This window comes from Aethalodelphis obliquidens, unplaced genomic scaffold (genome assembly GCF_003676395.1).
Source record: "Aethalodelphis obliquidens isolate GAN/ISIS:26980383/991018 unplaced genomic scaffold, ASM367639v1 scaffold5, whole genome shotgun sequence".
Taxonomy (NCBI): domain Eukaryota; kingdom Metazoa; phylum Chordata; class Mammalia; order Artiodactyla; family Delphinidae; genus Aethalodelphis; species Aethalodelphis obliquidens.
The window spans coordinates 23535243-23553587 of NW_020837949.1; positions in this window are offsets into that span (position 1 = coordinate 23535243).

Sequence of the window (18345 nt, forward strand, 5' to 3'; positions counted from 1 at the left end):
ATCCAGTCCCAGCTCTGTCAACTGGCTGGGTGACCTTGGGGGCCTCCGTGTTCCCTCTCAAAGGCCACCTTTAATGCCTCTTAACTGTAAAACAAGAGAGTTTCAGACACACAGAGGAGAGGGTGCCTCCACCTCCTGGCTGTTCTGCCCCAAGTGGAGAGGCCACCACGGGCACCTCCACTTCCTCACCCCTTATTTCGAATATGTCTCAAATTCAAACTCCTGAATGCATTTTGAATCCACCTGTTCGCTCCCTCTGCCCCACTGCCCCTGCCCTATAGAAGACTCCGTCCGCTGGCTACCTTGTTGACCAGAGCAGCCTCCTACCTGGTCACTCCACGTCCACTCACACCTCTGCAATTATTATTATTTTTTTTTAGTGCAAATATGCTCATGTCCTTCTCCTCCTTAAAAAAATCTCTAAATGGTCTCTTATCACCCTTAACTTAAATCCATGCATGATCACCTGCCCTGCCCAGCACCCGGGGCTCCTCCTGAGTCAGCCTTTCCCTCTCTCCCCGTGCTCCAGCCACACTGGCATTCCTCCAGCTCTTTGAACACGTCAGACTTGCCTTGGGGCCTTTGCCCTTGCTGTCCCCTCTGCCAGGAGCCCCAGCCCTCCCTCTCCAGTTGGATAACTCCTGCTTTCTCTGCACTCCCTCTAAGAAACCTTCCCTGAGCACCCAGATGAAATCCACTCGGTCAGTCCGTTGCATAGCACCCTGTACATCTTCCCAACACTTAATCTCCTTTTGCAAATGTATATTTATTAGTGTGATTTGTTTGTTTATTTGTTTAATGTCTGCCTATCCCGCTGGACTGTAAATCCGTGAGGACGGAAACCTTGTCTGTCTTGTTAGCTGATGTACACCTAGCACCCACAGTTAGTGTTGATGGGATGAAGGAAGTGAGAAATTAAAGAAGGAAGATAAAGAGGGAGGGAGAGAAGAGAGGGGGAGGGGGAAGGGGCTGTGTTTTCATGTTATAACTGCTGCTACCTCAGCAGACCCTCCCCACAGAGCTGCAGGAGGTGGCCTCTTCATACGTGCATCCAGCCTAGTCATGTGTAATAGGACCCCTGCTAAAATTAGGCCTTTTTACATTGTGATTTCATCACTTGCTAAATCACCTTTCCTGTATCTTTCTTCATTTTAGCTTCATATGTTTCGATGCAACACCCTTGGTAACACATTGGCCCTTGTAATTTTCTCAATTTCATATTTACATTTTCCTTTCTTCGTGTTAAAGTAGAAACACTCCTTATTCAAGTTTTACTCATTAATTTATAGGACATTCTTTTTAAATGCTCAGTAATAATATTTTCTGGATCTATTGTAAGTTCTTATTGTGCCTCATAGTTTTATTAACCATAAAACGAAACTAAATAGAGTAACAGTTGTTTAATTTAACATCTGAATCTTGTTCAGGAAATAATTTAGATAAAAATAACTATTGTATATTCTGAATGGTGGGTGAATTGAGGTACTGCAGTTTATAGAATTTCATTCTATTAATAATCTTAGAGTTTCCTGATGTGTTTCTTTCTGATGCTAATAGGAACCCAACTTCCCACCCCCACTCTGCCATCTGAACTCACTGGATCTGGGAAGTTGGACTCTGAAAAGAGGGCCTCAAAATCTGAAAACTGCCATGATTCGCTGGGGGTCTCCAGGATCTGACCTCCAGCAGAAGGAGCTTTTCCCAAAGGTCAGATATTCACATGTGCAGAGAAAACCCTCCTTCCCATTTAAAGAGGAGGCCAGGCCTGGAAGCATCACCCTCTGGATTCAGGGGATCAAGAAGCACTGTAAATGGTACAGCAGGCGAGCACCCGAGGAGGAGTGGTTTGGGGAGTTGTGCTGCTGGACCTGCCTCGAAGGGCCCTTGGAGAGGGTCTGGGACTCAGAGCTGTGGCCAAGGGCACATCCAAGCATCGGGGAGATGGTTCTCAGCAAATGAAAGCAGAGGAGGTGGTCTGGAGGGAGCCTGGGACAGGGAGATGGGAGCGGAGGCTTGGGGCTGGTTTTCCACCCTGTGGGGGAAGGAGGCAGCCTGGGTCTAGAGGAGGAAGGGCTCATCCCAGCCTCATCCCAGGCTGCCCTGATGTCCTCTGGTGGCCGTACAGATCCCTAAGCTGTGGGCAGCTGCCGGACTGGAGTGTGTCGGCCCTGGAAAGTTACCCCTGACCCCTCCCAGCCACAGTCAAGGGATAAACCTGTTTTCAGGCCTTCTCTGCTATTCATGAATCAGGCCCCTGGCCCTGGCACCGCTCTGGGAGAGTGAATGGAAACTCACGATTCTGATGCTGCAAAGGTCATATCCAGATTCTGGGCCCAAAGCGCAGGCCCGTGTGGAGCCCTGAAGAGAAGCCAGCACTGCCCTCCTACTCCCCTGCTTCCCCTGCCTTGGTCGACTGCCCTTGGAAGAGCCTTTCTCTAGATCTCCGTCTTCCTCCTTCTGCCCCGACCTCTCTGCCTGTCTCCCCACCAAAACTGCCTCCTGTGGAAACGTGGCTTTCTTCTTCCTGGGGCAATAAATAAAGCCAAGGGAGGCAAAGGCAGAGAGAAAAGTGAAGGGGAGGGTGTTTGCCACCCAGTCCCCATCCAAGGTCCCCATGGAGACCAGGGCAGCGCTGGGAGGGAAGCTTGGGCAAAGCAGGCCAGCGCGCACCGGGCACCTGCTAAGTGTCGCAGCGTGACTGTGACCCTCACGGCGTGGGCAAGGCAAGTCTGTATGGCATCATGAGTAATTCTGACCCCTGAACTGGGGCAGAGCTGTTGGACTTTGACTCCAGCCCCGATAGAGTCACTAGGACTGGACTTGCCCTCCTGATTGGAAGCACAAAATGTGTAAAGCAACTATTTTCAACCATCGGGTCACAGGCAGCACAAGACTGCAATTACTGAGAAGGGAGAGGCAGGAGGTGAGGCCCCCGTTTGCCTCAGATTTCTACCCAGGCGATTTCCACATGGCAGAGATCAGAGTTCAGGGCTGCTGAAGAGGCCAGAATTTGAGGGGCCAGATAGCTGGTATGGGCTGAACTGTGCCTCCACCCTCAGCAATTCACATGTTGAAGCTGTAACCCCCATACCTCAGAATGTGCCTGTGTTTGGAGACGGGGCTCTTAAAGACAGGAGTAGGGCTTCCCTGGTGGCACAGTGGTTAAGAATCCGCCTGCCAATGCAGGGGACATAGGTTCGATCCCTGGTCCAGGAAGATCCCACATGCCGCGGAGCAACTAAGCCCGTGCGCCACAACTACTGAGTCTGTGCTCTAGAGCCGCGAGAGCCACAATTACTGAGCCCACGTGCCACAACTACTGAAGCCCGCATGCCTAGAGCCCGTGCTCCACAACAAGAGAAGCCACCGCAACGAAGAGTAGCCCCCGCTCGCTGCAAATAGAGAAAGCCCACGCACAGCAATGAAGACCCAATGCAGCCAAAGATAAATAAATAAATAAATAAATATTTTAAAAATAGAATAAAAAAATAAAGACATGAGTAAGTTAAAATGAGGCTGTTACGGTGGGCCCTAATCTAATCTGACCAGCATCCTTATAAGAAGAGGAAATCTGAATACACAGAGGGACACCTTGATCTTGTACTTCCAGCCTCCATAACTGTGAGGAATACAGGCTGGTTAAGCCACTCAGTCTGTGGTACTTTGTTACAGCAGCCCTAGCAAACAAACACAATAGTGGAGAGAGGGGAGTTGTGCTGAAGGAGACTGTGGCATCTGCAAGGGTGCTGAGGGCTGGGCTGCTCTGCACAGGACAAGACTCCACAAATCCCAGCAGGGAGCGGCTGCTGTACAGCGTTACTACAGGTCATTCAGGGCCCAGAGACCAAATTCCAGTCCAACCAGAAGTAGCAAGACCTCAGTAAGTACTTGGAGCATTCAGGAGCGATCCCGGAAAGTCAACACCTTGGGCTAACAACCATGACTTAGAGTCAGTGTCATACCCTAAGACCAAGGAAAAAAAATAAAAAACAGCGAAGAAAAAAACATTAGCCTGCCAGGATCAAGATGATCCACCTGCAATTAATGTCTACCAGAACCAAATCAACACCCTTTAAAGGAAGAAAACACGAACTAGACTCCTTACAACGTCTCATCCATAATGGCCAACAATACAGTAAGAAAACATTTTAGATGTGAGAAGAAACAGGAAAATGAGACCCATTATCAACAAAAATAGATCCAATACAAGCAGGTCCCCAAGTAATAGAGATGTTATAATCAATAGAAAGGAATTTGTAAACAACTACCATAAATATGTTTAGACATTTAAAAGGAAAAGATATTCATAATGAGTGAACAGATGTAGAAATTTCAGCAGAAAATGGAAACTATATAAAAGATCTAAATGGAAATTCCAGGACTCACAGCTACAAGATCTAAAATAAAAAATTCACTGGATAAACTTAAAACATCAGATTGGAGTCTCAGAAGAAAGGGTCATTGAACTTGAAAATAGATCAATAGAAATTATCCCATCTGAAGAACACAGAAAAATGATTTAAAAAAGGAACAGAGACTCACTGACCCATGGGACGACATCAGGTAATTTAACATAAAAAGAATCAGAAGGAAAGAAGAGAGAGAATTGAGCAGAAAGGAATATTTTCAGGAATAAAAGCTGAAAATTCCCCTAATTTGGTGAAAAACGTCCACCTACAGATGTAAGAAATGACAGATCTAAGAGCAGTGCCCTGACTTGAGGCTGAGGAGGAAGAGGGGGCTGGACAGGCACCAGAGAGCTGGAGAAGGCTGGTAATTCCGGAGTCAGTCTGGGAGTGTGGCCTGGGCTGAGCAAGTACAAGGGGAGAAAGGAGGGAGGGAGGGGCTGGGAAAGGGGGGCAGATAGGAGGGAGAGCATCTGCAGTGCCAGTCCTTTGCTCTCAGCAGACATATGACCTCAGGGAGCAGCTCTGGAGAAAGAAACCGGGTAGAGCCCACAGTCAGCACCTGACGAGAGGGTGGGGAAGGGGAAAGTGGGAAGGCAATAGCTCGAGGTATTTTATTTTATTTTTTAGAAGTTTACTGGTCAAGGGAAAGGAAGTAGAAAGAGGAAGCAGCTGAGGAGGGTGTTGGGTGAGGGGAGCTGTTGCTGTTTACAGGTCCTGGGGAAGGGGCAGATGGCTTAGGTGAAATGACGGAAGACAGAAAAAAAAGCAAGGAAGATTTTTGAAGGAGTCAAGCAGGTATGAAGCCAAGGACTCAGGGGGAGCCCCTTGGAAGCCCCTCAAAAATACCAACACATTCTGAAGAGAAACAGAGGATATGGTAAATGATGTTTCAACGTGGTGAGAAAGGAGGTTGACGGAGCTCAAATCCTGGAAAGTGTGGTGAAAATCATGATCCCTTCCCATAGTAGCTCACACTTAGACGAGAGCAGGCGCTGCTCTAGGCACTGACATTTGCGCACACGGCTATCTGTGAGATAGGGGCTATGTTTCCCCCCACTGCTACAGAAGAAAATCCCCCAGTGCCGCAGCCAGCAAGGGGCAGGGGCAGGATTTGAACCCAGGCAGTGAGTCTGGCACCAACATCTCCCTATTAACCTAACCACTACACCTAGAAGGGGCTTCCAGACATGACCAGTTGGGGAGAGGCGCACTATAGGGTGAGAAGGTCAAGGAGACCCCCTTCTCCACTTAGAATGTGACCCTAAAGTAATTGTTCCTAAAAACTAGGGTCAGAGACCCTTTTGGGGAGCTGATAAAAAGTAGACTCTCACCTTAGAAAGCATACTAACTTTTCTCATGATATTAGGGGGTTCATGGCTCCCCCAGATCAACCAATCCATGCAGGGGCTAAGCCCAGGACTGGCTTTACAACTGAAGGACTTATTGTCCCAGCTGCAGGGCGTGCTGCCACCCTGACGGTCCCCATCCCTCTTCTGGAACCGTCCTTGACTGGGGAGGGCACCTTGCCCATTGCCTTCTCCTTCCCAAGGCAAAGCACAGGAGTTAACTGACTCGGCAGCTCTGAAGGGCTCCCCCCCCGCGCCAGTGGGTGCAGATCTTGAGAGTGCGACCTAATAAACGTCCAGTCTGATACTCACCCTCCCAGAGTCAGCTTCTGGGAGAACCTGGAGAACTCAACCAGTGACACATGGACTCCTTCCTTTCATCATAACAGCAACTAGCAAGGGAAACATACGTGCTAGATTAAGTCCTGCATCCCCTTTTTGCAGGTAATAAGTCTGAAACTTAGATGGTTGCCTGCCCAAGGTTCCAGAGCCCGCAATAGCTACAGTCAGATGTAAACCCTTTCCATCCAGGGCCAAACCCCATAGGCACTACATCCTCTTTCATCCAGGAGGGGGCAGCCCCAAAAGAATGCATCAGGAAGGGGAGACAGGTTGGGCCACTCTGATGTGCAGGCAGAGCCCCTGGGTCCTAGAAGGGTGCTCCATCCTTGTGCTGCCTGGGCACATTCAGGGTTGGACAGTTTTTAAAATTTTTTTTAACATCTTTATTGGAGTATAATTGCTTTACAGTGGTGTGTTAGTTTCTGCTTTATAACAAAGTGAATCAGCTGTACATATACATATATCCCCATATCTCCTCCCTCTTGCGTCTCCCTCCCACCCTCCCTATCCCACCCCTCTAGGTGGTCACAAAGCACCGAGCTGATCTCCCTGTGCTATGCGGCTTCTTCCCACTAGCTATCTATTTCACGTTTGGTAGTATATATGAGTCCATGCCACTCTCTCACTTCGTCCCAGCTTACCCTTCCCCCTCCCTGTGTCCTCAAGTCCGTTCTCTACATCTGCATCTTTATTACTAGGGTTGGACACTTATGGCCAAGCCGCCAGAGGCCACCTTCAGCAGGGAGTGCCGGGGGGGCCTCTGAGCTCAGCTCTGACGGGGTCTTGCAGGATGGGGATGGCAGTGCCTACAGGTCACACCCTCACCCAGAAGTCTGCCTGCTGACCCTCAGGGAGCCACAGACCCGGGTGTGTATCCCAGCCCTGCTGCTTGTTAGCTGGGTGGGCGGGGGTGGGGGTGAGGGATGGTCTCCAGTGGGTCACTCCCCTCTCTGGGCCTCCCAGGCTCCATCGAGGGGCCCAGGGCGAGTCAGCATTTTTCTCGCTCCCTACTGCAACTTTCCAAACATACCTGCTCCTCCTCTGCAGGGCCTACCTTCCAGCTACACCCACCTCCCCGCCTCAGTGCCATCCTCCCAACTCCCTGGACACTCCTCCACACTCACTGAAACCTATGTCCAGCTTACTGTCTCCCTGTGTCTCCCAGCATCATTTGGGGGTGACCTCAAGATCCAGGTAGAATGCCCACTCAACAGGCCAGCCTTGGGGACTTGGGCCTCCTGCTCTCCAGGTCTTTCACCTCTAGCTCCCTTCAGGCACTCACAGCCTTGGCCAGCTCCCAGCCGCCCTGTCTCCACCAGCCCCCTTTCTCCCAGTGGACCAGGCCAGCTGGATCTGCTGGCCAGATCACCTGAACCACTCCCTCCTCTCAGCGTTTCCCCTGCAGTAGAACACACTTCCTGTGGTCCCAACACAAGCACAGACTTTTTGTAACTGTCAGAAACGTGACAGAGCATGAAATCAGCTACATAAGTTATCTGGCTTAAGCCATGGTGCATTCTGTTTGTTTTGCGACAGGGCAAAAATGGAAAATTTTGCCTCAAGGTGGACGTTTTAAAAAAGACAACCTGTGGGCTTCCCTGGTGGCGCAGTGGTTGAGAGTCCGCCTGCCAATGCAGGCGATACGGGTTCGTGCCCCGGTCCGGGAGGATCCCACGTGCCGCGGAGCGGCTAGGCCCGTGAGCCGTGGCCGCTGAGCCTGCGCGTCCTGAGCCTGTGCTCCACCACGGGAGAGGCCACAACAGTGAGAGGCCCGCGTACCGCCAAAAAAAAAAAAAAAAAAAAGACAACCTGTGCTCTCCGAGAGGCCTGCTGTGTCGTGTGTATCCTCTCAGTTCCTCATGATCCCCGTTGCCAACGTGTGGGACCTGCCAGGTCCACAGCTCCACCGGCTGCCTTCCACATTCACCCATCAGAACGCCAACACCGCCTCAGGCCCACAGTCCCCTTCCACACCCACAGCGCTCCTAGAAAAAATAATTACATCATCTTGCAAACTGAAGCCTCCCAAAGCCAAGGTCTTCAACCTCAGTGTGGCCTGGCATCCATGACAATCCTCTGATTTTCCTCATTTCTCTCAGCAGCTGTTCTCAACTTCCACTACATGCCTCCAGCCCTCACCCACTAACCCGGGAGGATAACCGTGCTTCCTTGACGCCATGGCAACTGAGGCCTCCAACCCATGACCGGCCCCAACTGATGTGGCCTCTCTCACCTGTCCTGGACTCTTCCCCTCCAGTCTCAGCGTCACAGGCTCCTGTTCCATCAGTTATGTCCTCTTTCTCTTACGTCCTCAAGTGTTTCCTCTCTCCTGGACATGTCTCCACAAACCTATTCATACTTTGAGGAATTATGCTCAAAATACGTACTTCCTTCATTCTGAGTCACTATAGCTTTGGTTCTCTCTTTCTTCCCCTTCTCAGCTAAGCTTCTGAAAGAGTAGTCTGTAGTCTCGTACATCAACATTAATGGGATAAAAAATATTATAAACTGAATCCAGCAGAAGAGTAATAAATATAATAGTATAAATGACAAAGTGAAGTTTATTGCAGGAATTCGAAGACTGTCAACCTTAACAAATCTATCAATGCAACTTGTCTCAGGAATAGAGATTAAAGGAGAAAAATCATACGGCCATTTGATAGATGCCCAAAAGGCATCTGAAAAAATATAGTGTACATTAAAAAAAAATCCCCAGAGTAAACTTGGAATAGAGTGATAATTCCAAAGAGGGATAAAGTACAAGTCTAAACCAGGAACTAATGTCATGCTTAAAGATAAAACGTTATCCTGTAACTATGCAAAGATGTCCTTGATTCAAGCTGTCATGAAAGATTGTATGGAAATAAGTTCTAGTCAATGCCATAGTAAAAAAAAAAAGAGGGCTTCCCTGTGTGGCGCAGTGGTTGAGAGTCCGCCTGCCGATGCAGGCGACTCGGGTTCATGCCCCTGTCCGCGAGGATCCCACGTGCCTCGGAGCGGCTGGGCCCGTGAGCCATGGCCGCTGGCCCTGTGCGTCCGGAGCCTGTGCTCCGCAACGGGAGGGGCCGCGGCAACGAGAGGCCCGCGTACCGCAAAAAAAAAAAAAAAAAAAGAAAAAAGAAAAAGTGATATAATTATTGGAAAGGGAGAGTCAAAAACCTGATTAACTTCACAGAAAATCCAAGGATCAAGTGAAAATTATTATAATTAATAAGTTGATTAAGGTAGTTACAAAAGAAATATAGAAAAATATATTAGATTTTCTACATAATGGTAACAACCAGTTAGAAAATATAATGGGAAAAAGCGTTGCATTCACAATAGCAACCAAAATATAAAATATCAGGGAAAAAATCTTAACAGGAAGAGTGCAGGACCTTATAAAGAAAAGCTCTCACATTTTACTGAACAATTCAAATGAATAGAGGGCCATACTCGGTTTTAAGATAAGAAGACTTGATATTGTAAAAATGTCAATCTTCCCCAAATTCATCATGAATTTCTCATAAGTGCAATCAAAATCTCAATTGAGTTTTTGAGTTGAAGTTGATAAAATAAATCTGACATTAATCTGGATGAATAAATGTGAAGAAATACGTAAGAATTTTTTTGGGAAAAAAAGACTGAATTAGAGCATCCCCTGATGCTTGTCATATCAAATATGAACAAATATATTTTAAACCTATAGTAATTGCAGCAGTAAAGTATTGGTGTCAGAGTCAACAGATGGATCAAAGGAACAGAACAGAAAATCCAACTGGCATTTAGAGACAGTGGGGGAAAGAATATGCTGTTCAAGAAATCGTGCTGGCATATATACAATGGAATATTACTCAGCCATGAAGAGAAACGAAATTGAGTTATTTGTAGTGAGGTGGATGGACCTAGAGACTGTCATACAGAGTGAAGTAAGTCAGAAAGAGAAAAACAAATACCGTATGCTAACACATATATATGGAATCTAAAAAAAAAAAAAAAGGTTCTGAAGAACCTAGGGGCAGGACAGGAATAAAGATGCAGACGTAGAGAATGGACTTGAGGACAGGGGGAGGGGGAAGGGTAAGCTGGGACGAAGTGAGAGAGTGGCATGGACATATATACACTACCAAAGGTAAAATAGATAGCGAGTGGGGAGCAGCTGCATAGCACAGGGAGATCAGCTCGGTGCTTCGTGTCCCCCTAGAGGGGTGGGATAGGGAGACGCAAGAGGGAGGAGATATGGGGATATATGTATACGTATAGCTGATTCACTTTGTTATAAAGCAGAAATTAACACACCATTGTAAAGCAATTATACTCCAATAAGGATGTTAAAAATAAATAAATAAATAAATACTATTAGAAACTGAAAAAAAAAGAAATCGTGCTGGGATTTTATGAACACTATTTTCTTCTGATTTGATTTGATTTACTGAAACAATGAAATTTTCCATATGTCAAAGACACTATATTGCCAAAATATTTACAGATAAATGTTATGATATACGGGATTTGCTTCAAAATAATGGGAGGGAAGTGGGAGGGATATAGATGAAACAAAATTTGCTATATTTTGAAGCTGGGTTATGGATATGCCGAGGCTAATTGCACTATTCTCCCTTCTTTTATATATGTTTGAAAATTCCCCCAAATAAAAAGTTTTCAACCTCATACGAATTAAAAATCCAAACTAGGAAAATATTTGTGATATGACACACAAAGATAAATGTCCTGAATACATATGTTTCTCTTAGAAAGCAGTATAAATTGTGACCATTCAAATAGGAAGACAGAGATGCTGTCGAATGAGAAAAAAATCAGATTGAAAATAGTGTACAAGCTAGGATGCCATTTCAAAAACTATATATCAGGAAAAATATCTGAAAGAATATATGCCAAAATGTTAACTGTGATTTTTCTGAATGATAAGACTGAAGATGGTTTTGCTTCCTTTTTTAACATTTTTCTGTATTTTTCAGATTCTTTTATTATGAGAAGCAAATATTACTTTTATAATTAGAAAAAATAAAATTATTTCTATTTTTTTAAAAAGGAAGGAAGGAAAGAAGGAAGGGAGGGAGGGAGGGAGGGAGGGAAGGAAGGAAGAAAGGAGACCCGTGTCTTGTGCTTTCTTCCAGAGCTCCTTTATATCTATACAAAATATATGTGTTTACTTTTTTAAATGGAAATGGTAGGTAGCATGCTGTACACACTGTTCTATCCTTGCCTTTTCCACTTGACAGTAGATCTTGGTTTATACCAATTTAGTCTCCCACCAATAATGCATGAATGCCCCCCATCCTTGCCAATACACTATTCTATTTTTGATCTTTGTTGAGTTTTGATGGATGAAAATTGACATCTCATTGCAATCTTCACTTGCAGTTCCCTCATTATAAGTAAGGTTGAGCATCTTTTTATCTGTGCAAGAGCAATGAATTTTTCTTTATCTCTGAAGTTTATTCACATCCTTTGCCCATTTTTCAATTGGATTTTTCATTTTTTATATTGATTTGTAGTGATTCTTTCTAAAGAAAAAAGTAGGCATTTGTCTGCCATATATGTCTGCAAGTATCTTTCAGCAATTTATCATTTGTTATTTGATCTTGTCTATATGTGCTTTTTTCCAATGCATATGTATATATATTTTTTATTGAGGAAGGGGAAGGGAAAGAGTGAGGTATTTTATTTGTTTGTTTTTAATATTTATTTATTTATTTGGTTGCATCGGGTTTTAGTTGCAGCAGGCAGGCTCCTTAGTTGTGGCTCATGGGCTCCTTAGTTGCAGCTCACTGGCTCCTTAGTTGTGGCATGTGAACTCTTAGTTGTGGCATGCATGTGGGATCTAGCTCTCTGACCAGGTATCAAACCTGGGCCCCCTGCATCAGGAGCATGAAGTCTTAACCACTGCACCACCAGGGAAGTCCCCAGATGTATATTTTTAAATAGTTGATTTAGCCAGTCTTTTGTTGAATTGCTTCATGAGCACACAGTTCTCCCCTATTCCAAGATCATATATATATATATATATATATATATATATATATATATATATATTTAGAAATATATATATTTTAATGCTCCATATTTTCTTCTAGTACTTTTATGGCTTCAGTTTTAACTTTTATATATTTGTTCCATTATTCTGAAGTAAAGAAGCAGGAGTCAACCTTTTCCCCAGATGTCTCCAGCTGTGCCCAGACCTATTTATTTTAGTGCCCATATAAATTTGTATCTATTTCTGAGCTCTTTATTCTGTTGTATTGATCTGACCAAATGTTCTCCAGTGCCTCTCTATTTTAATTATGTTTCCGCATAGGGTAGAGCTGTTCTCTTCTCACGACTCCTCTTTATAAGAATTTCCTGGCTATTCATGCATGTTTATTTTTCCATATGAACTTGAGAATAAGCTTGTCTGGTTTCAAGAAAAAAATTATCTAGGTATTATCTAGATATTTAAGTGTAAGGCATAATTTAGGAAGAATTAACAACGTTATACTTAGGATCAACATTTTCCAACCCAAGAAGTTTTTCATCTCCATTTGATGAGTTTATCAGTTACGTTCCTCAACAATGTTTCAGAATTCTTCATAATGGACCTTACCCTTTATTGCTATTACAATTGGTTTTCCCCTCCATTGTATATATATATATATTTTTTTTTTGGTAAGTGGGCCTCTCACTGTTGTGGCCTCTCCCGTTGCGGAGCACAGGCTCCAGACGCGCAGGCTCAGCGGCCATGGCTCACGGGCCCAGCCGCTCCGCGGCATATGGGATCCTTCCGGACCGGGGCACGAACCCGCGTCCCCTGCAACGGCAGACGGACTTTCAACCACTGCGCCACCAGGGAAGCCCCGTCCATTGTATTTTTAAACTTCTGTTCATTTTATATAGGAATGCTGTTAATTTGCCATATTACTTTTGCATCATCAATCCTACAGAATTCTTACTATTTGCAATTTTTTCCATTGATTCTCTTGCGTTTTCAAGTTATGCAATCGCATCATTTTACATTAATGATACAATTTTACTTCCTATTTCCTAATTTGGTGCTTCATTTCTGTCTCTTACTTAACTGCTTTAGTTAATACTTCATCTAACTCCTCCTTACCCTGATGGGAATCCTTCTTTGGTTTATCAGTAAGCTATATGATGAATTTGGTTTGAAATACATAGAAATAGAAAAATAATGAAAACACAAAACAGAAGAGGAAATAAAAATGGATCATGAGTATATGAAAATATGCTCACCCTCATCTATACTTCTTATATAACGGATGAGGGTTCACTTATATTACACTGCCCATGCCTTGCCTCTCCTGTTGTATCACCATCTTTGGTTAATTAGTGTTTATAGTATCGTGACAATGTAAACATGGCCATTGCAGAATCAATTAGGGTACAAGGTTTAAGTTTTGTGTGTGTAGGTTTTTGCTTTACCAGGACTTTCTAATTGTCTCTATTTTATTTTTGCCATGATCTCCTTCAAACAATCCTCCATGCTTTATTCAGAAGCTCTGGCACCTCAGGTACTTTACCTTTGGGAAACCCCCTGTCGTGAGCCCTGTCTCCTTTGGGCTCCCAACCAGATGGCAGCTCCCTGGGCTCAGCTATCATCCTGGGACATCTCCCAGCTGCTCTCCAGATGGGAGCCACTGCTTCTGGAATTTCCTGTCCACCTTTCTTGGCTTCCACCTTTATTTTGTGGAGTACGTTATTAATAACTTCCTTAAATGGTGTGTTGAGTTCTTATATAATCTAAAAAAAGTCTTTATTCTATACTAGATGATGATAATTTGTCGTGTATTGAATTCTGGGTTGAAATTCCCTTCCCTCTGAATTTTGAAGGTCTGGTTTCTCTGCATTTTAGAGTCTGGTGTTGCCATTAAGAATTCTCATGCCTCTGTAATGTTCACAGGGATTTTATGTTGATATTTTCTCTCTGGACGTTTTCGGGTTATTCTCTTTGTCCCTGATATACTGAAATTTTAGGTTGACATACACTACTGATTTTACTCTTTGTTCTGTATGGACTTGGGAACTCTGTAAAGACCTCTAAACTTCAGAGCTGATAATTTTCTTGTATTATTGATTTGATTGTTTCCTGCCCTCAATGTTCTTTGTTCTCTCTTTCTAGAACTGCTATTAGTCCCATGTGAACCTACCAAATTGATTCTCTTTTCACCTCTATTATCTTTTTCATCTGTCTTGTTATCTGCTCTCTGGGTTATTTCCTCAACTTCATCTTCCAACACTATTGAATTTTCATCTTCTGCTTTCCAGGGAATTTCCTTAATCTTATCTTTAATTCAACTGAGTATTTTATTTGGGCAGCACTCTTAAAATGTTTTAATTTCCATGAGCGCTTTCTTGTCCTCTGAGTTTTCCCTTTTGGTACTGTCTCTGTGGACATTAATTAGAGGCTGTGTCTGTTTTGTCTGAATTCTTTTCTGTTCCTGACGTTATGTCGATTTTCTCAGGGGTCTTCTTTCTCTGTGTTTCCCTCCGTCGCATTATGTCAGAGACTCTCCTTGGGGCTGGATTATCTTTGGCTCTATTTATTTGTATGTTGAAACATAAGACACTGAAATGTCATTTGGGAGTTCTGTGTGCTTGGGTGGGGTTTTCTCAGGAGCTGAGTTTGGCTTTTGGGTTCTCAGTGGGAGCCAGCTATTATGTGGGGACCCTCACATGCCTGTTTTCTGGGGCCACTCCATCTTCCTGAGAAGAAACCTCTAACCATGTGGCTGAGGTGAGGGTTAGAACCCTGGCTGTAAATATTTGTTTGGTGGTGCAGGTTGACAGTTACATAAGTGGACTTTCAAATAATCTCCCTACTCCGATATCAGATCTCACTCTTGCCTTTGGCCACTGCCGGCCCTGCGGGGACCAGTTCTCAGGAGTGAATAAGTCCCTTCTCTTCCACCTCCCTTTCTCTGAGCTCTCTAAGCCGATTCTTTCTCCACTCTGCCACGCGACTGTTCCCTACCTCCACCTGCTCTTACCCTTCTAAAAGTTTGTGGAAACCTCTTATCTGCTGATGGCCTCTCCTCATCATAGTATTTTTCTTTAAAAAGAATATCCCCTTCCTATACGTCTAGAGGGGTCTTGGGAGCGAAGGGAGATAACAATATGTTCTGTGTGCCATTTCATGTGACTATTTCACCATTGGCTGAGCTCCCAGGGACAATACCTGTTTCTCAATCATCTTTGTGTGCCCAGAGCTGAGCACAGTGAATAGGTCAGCAGTCTGTAAAGTATCCTCTGAACAGAATGGAACCTGCTGGTCTCTCTGAAGCCCTCATGCTTAATACAGTGTCTGTTTGGCCAAGATAACAAAGGGGCACAAAAATCATGTCATGTACAGAATGATGAGGAGCCTGCAGACCTTCTGTCTGGAGAAGAGAAGACAGTGAGCAGGGGGGCAGAGGGGATATACACGGGGTTTCTGGCCACATACAAATATCAGAGAGATCTCATGCAGAAGGATTGACACTTTCGACGTGGCCTCGGAGGACAGAAGTAGAACTAGTGAAGGGGGAAGTTATTCAATGACAGGTTCAGCTCCTTATATGCAAGCCATCTCTTCAATTCTCAGCTCAGCCAGCTGCCTGATGATGGAACAGACTACTGGCGGGGGATGAATTCCCTGCCCTGGAAATGGTCAAGCAGATCTGGACAACTAGCCATTAGAGTTGCTGTAGAGAGAATTCACTCGTTGAGAGATTAGACTCGACTCTTTTCTAACTCTACTGGAGTTAAAGCACCCTCTTTTATAGCAAATGGTTGACAGTATCCTCTTTATTATTCTGAAATAAAATAATAGAGATTAAAACCTGCTTTAAAAATATTTTTTAAAAATCAGTACAATGTAAATTGTTGCAGCCACTGTGGAAAGCAGTATGGAGGTTTCTCAAAAAACTAAAAATAGAACTACCATATGACCCAGCAATTCCACTCATGGGTATAAATCTGAAAAAAACAAAAACACTAATTCAAAAAGATACATGCACCCCAACATTCATAGCAGCATTATTTACAATTGCCAAGGTATGGAAGCAACCCAACTGTCCATCAACAGATGAATGGATAAAGAAGATGTAGTGTACATACACACACACACACACACACAATGGAATATTACTCAGCCATAAAAAAGAATAAAATTTGCAGCGATGTGGATGGACTTGGAGGGCATTATGTTAAGTGCAGTAAGTCAGACAAGGAAAGAAAAATATTGTATGGTATCACTTATATGTGGAATCTAAAAAAATACAACAAACTAGTGAATATAACAAAAACCAAACAGATCCATATATAGAGAACAAACTAGTGGTTACCAGAGGGGAGAGGGAAAAAGGGGAGGGGCAATATTGGAGCGGGGAAAAAAGGGTTATTATGGTATTATTATTATTATTATTATTATGGTATTACATGAAATCATGTGTGTGAATCTTTTGAAAATTGGAATTTTTTTTTTTTTTTTTTTTTTTTTTTTTTGCGTACATGGGCCTCTCCCGTTGTGGAGCACAGGCTCAGCGGCCATGGCTCATGGGCCCAGCCGCTCCACGGCATGTGGGGTCTTCCCGGACCAAGGCCCCAACCCATGTCCCCTGCATCGACAGGCGGACTCTCAACCACTGCGCCACCAGGCAAGCCCTAAAGAATGGAATTTAAAGAATCTTTCATTCAATAAAAAATCCATACAATTCCCTAACTGACATATAAAAATTAAAATGACACAATTATAATATAGGAATATGTGTTTCAGCATGTAAATGCTCAAGCATGGTAATGCATAATAGGATGAAACTGTGAGACGCTTGCGTCTATGTGTAGAAGCCACATGAACGTGACAGGTGCCAATGCTGATGGACACAGGCATGTTATTTTGGTGGCTCAGTGACTGTGGGATCTTTGCTCTCAGAGAGGTGATTTTCCAAACTAATACCCAGCTCTTAGCGACGTTCTGAAGTACAACCTTCCCTGATTTACATACAGAAACATTCCTAGCAAACTCAACTATGTTTATATGCGGGCCAGAGTTCAAAGATAATTGTGGACAGCTTTCCGCTGCTTGGCAAGGTATTTGAAAGCCATGGACAGTGGGACAAACCTTTTCTTGTCTTTTCCGTGCAGGACTGTCTCATGCATTAATACTAAGTGTCGGTAGCATTCCTCTAATCATTGTGACAATCAAAAATCTCCCCCCTCCCCGTATTTCCAAAATATCCCCAGGGGTCACTGCTGCCAAACCATTGGACTGGGTGATTGCTAAGGTTCCTTCCAGCCCTTTTAGGACCCTCTGATTCCCTCAGGAGCTGGAGAGTCAGCAGGAGGACAGATGAGTCTGGTATCCCCATCTCTAGAGCCACCGGGGCTGGGTGACACAGAGTTGCCTCTGCCTTGTGCATCTGTAGGGGTTTCCTCTTTCCAAACATATCTGGCTCAGCCACGGTACTGGCAGTCCCATTAGCCCCCAGCCCCATGAAGCAGGCTCACTGAATGGGCGTTGCCCCTGCATTTGACCTTCATGAGGATGGCAGGAAAACTTGACCTAAAATCATGGCATCGATGGTGCTCTTCACAGAACTCTGGGTGCCCTTGCTCACTCGCCCCTCAGGTTAGCCAATCCCCAAACCTGAAGGAAAACAGCACGTTTATGCTCCTCACCTCCTGGGCCACTGTGGCTGGGAAAAAAATGCAATGCAGTGCAGGTTGCTGGGGTCCCTGCAGCTGGGGATCTCCCACCTGGCTGGCCTTACCTCTTCTGCTCCAGGAACCTCTCGTGGCTCCTGCGGCTGCCCAGCCCGCAGCTTCCTCCTGGCTGTCCGCAGATGACTTGCTCCAGCCAGAGAACACGGAGAACATTGATGGGGACTACTTCAACATCCCTCTCCTCTTCAAGATGAATTCCTCTCTTTCTGTTCTGAATCTCATCTCCTCCTCCCAGCTGGACAATAGTTATCTTCTCTCCCCCTGTATCTTTAACCAATTTTAACTCTTTCCTCTTAGCTCAGAAATGGGCTCGTCTTCTCCAACCTAAACAGGATACAGAAACCCTTTTGTCCTACTTCTTTTTTAAACTACCGCTCTGTCTCTCCCTCTCTCTTCCCACCAACGTTGGAGATGAATCTACACTTTCTGTGTCTTCTGTCTCAGTACCCCAGGCCCACTACAATCTGGTCCCTCTACCCACACACCACTGCGACCACTGGGTCACTCGTGATCTAATTACCAAATCCAGCTTTCAATCTTCATCTCCAAAA